Source organism: Lynx rufus, unplaced genomic scaffold (genome assembly GCF_022079265.1).
Source record: "Lynx rufus isolate CCGP_SWC_20201006 ecotype Redwood Valley unplaced genomic scaffold, mLynRuf1.p SCAF_3, whole genome shotgun sequence".
Taxonomy (NCBI): domain Eukaryota; kingdom Metazoa; phylum Chordata; class Mammalia; order Carnivora; family Felidae; genus Lynx; species Lynx rufus.
The window spans coordinates 161,411,373-161,413,504 of record NW_025814845.1 but is presented as its reverse complement, the minus strand read 5'-3'; the positions used below and the strand labels follow the sequence as shown (position 1 = coordinate 161,413,504).

General features: G+C 34.8%; 1 pseudogene; it reads right to left on the bottom strand.

Annotated features, from left to right (window-relative positions):
* Positions 1 to 984: 984 nt before the first annotated feature.
* Positions 985 to 1,326, bottom strand: LOC124519925 (60S ribosomal protein L35a-like; annotated as a pseudogene).
* Positions 1,327 to 2,132: the final 806 nt, after the last annotated feature.

The window sequence follows — 2,132 nt, the reverse complement described above, 5'->3', positions numbered from 1 at the left end:
TTAGCTATCAGATATATGGTTGAAAATATTTTCTCTCAGTCCATAAATTGCCTTTTTCATCTGTTTATTGTTTCCTTTGCCATGCAGAAGCTTTTTAGTTTGATGTAGTCCCACTTGTCTAATTTTGCTTTTGTTGTTTGTACTTTTGGTATCTATCCAAGTGTCAAAATTTCCCCCTGTTTTCTTCTAGGAATTTTATAGTGTTAAGTTTTACATTTAAGTCTTTAATCCATTTTGAGCTTGTTTTTATGTATTGTGTAAGATAGAGGTCCAATTTTATTTTCTTTTTATATAGATATCCAGTTTTCCCAATGCTCTTTGTTGAAGGGACTATATTTTACCCATGTTTATTCTTGGCACCCTTTTGAAGACCAGTTGACTGTACATGTGTGGGTTTATCTGGGCTCTCTGTTCTGCTGCATTTGTCTACATGTCTGTCTTTATGCCAGTACCAGAGTGTTCTAATTACTTTATCTTTGTAATATATTTTGAGATTAGAAAGTGTGATGCCTCCAGCTTTGTTCTTTTTTCTCAAGATCACTTTGGCTATTCTGTATCTTTTGTGTTTCCATATGAACTTTAGGATTATTTTTCTTTATTTCTGTAAAAAATCTCATTAGGGTTTTGATAGGGATAGTATTGGATCTGTAGATTGCCTTCAATATTAAGTCTTCTAATCCACAAACATGGATGTCTTTCCATTTATTTGTCTTCTTTAAATTTTTTCCATTGATATATTATAGTTTTCAGTGTACACGTCTTTCACTTACTTGGTTAAATTTATTCCTAAATATTTTTTATGCTACAGTGGAGGGATTATTTCTTTGATTTCCCTTTCGGATGGTTCACATTAGTGTATAGAAATGATTTTTCTATACTGAAAAAAAGTGATAGAAATGGATTTTTTTAAACAAAAATACAAGAAAATAAATCTACACCCTTATTTATTTATTTATTTATTTGTTTATTTCCTTTTCAGCTAACTTAAATCCTTGAGGGGTACAGCATCACACAGGTTCTGTGGCCAATGGCTTTAGTAGGAAGGTTTATTTGTAATTTGGCACAAACTATGCCACTGTTTCCATGAGCATGAGTTCATTTTCCCTAGATGACTCTGGTTTTGTTCAGTTTGCCACCAGGAGTCACCATGTTTTTCTTTGCTTTGTACACATAAGCACATCTCTTGCCTAGATAGAATTCAGTTTCATCTCAAGCATAAACACTGTCAACTTTAAGAAGAGCTGTGTGCTCCCTCTGGTTCCACAGACACTGCATATAGCCAGCAAAAATGGCTTTGGACCACAGCCTTCTAGACATATTTGTCATCATAGGAGTCCTGTTCCCAGCAGGCTTCCACAGGTTCCAAGATGGTGGAAAGAGTGATAGAAACTGATTTTTGAATGTTGATTTTGTATTCCACAACTGTACTGAATTTGTTAATTACTTCTAATGTGTGTGTGTGTGTGTGTGTGTGTGTGTGTGTGAAGTCTTTAGGATTTTTTACATGTGAGATCATGTCATCTGGAAATATAATTTTGTTACTTCCTTTTCAATTTAGATGCCTTTTATTTCTTTTTCTTGCCTAATTGCTGTAGCTAGGACTTCCAGTATTAAATTGAATAGAAGTGGCAAGAGTCAGGAGTGGGCATTCTTATCTTGTTTTTGGTCTTTGTTTTTATTAAAAAAAAATCTTTTTAATGTTTATTTATGTTTTGAGAAGAGAGAGAGAGAGACAGAGAGAGGGAATGAGCAGGGGAGGGGCAGAGAGAGAAGCAAACACAGAATCTGAAGCAGGCTCTGGGCTCTGAGCTGTCAGCATAAAGCCTGACATGGTGCTCAAACTCAGAGACTGCAAGATCATGACCTAAGCCAAAGTCAGATGCTTAACTGACTGAGCCACCCAGGCACCCTTTGTTCTTGGTCTTTAAAGGAAAATCTTTCAGTTTTTCACCTTTGAGTATGGTGTAAGCTGTGGGATTTTTATATATGGCCTTTATTATATTGAGATACATTCCTTCCATACCTAGTTGAGAGTTTTTTCATGAATAGGTGTTGTCAAATACTTTTTCAACATCTATTGAGGTGAAAACTTTTTCCTTCATTCACATTAATGTGATGTATCACACTGAGTT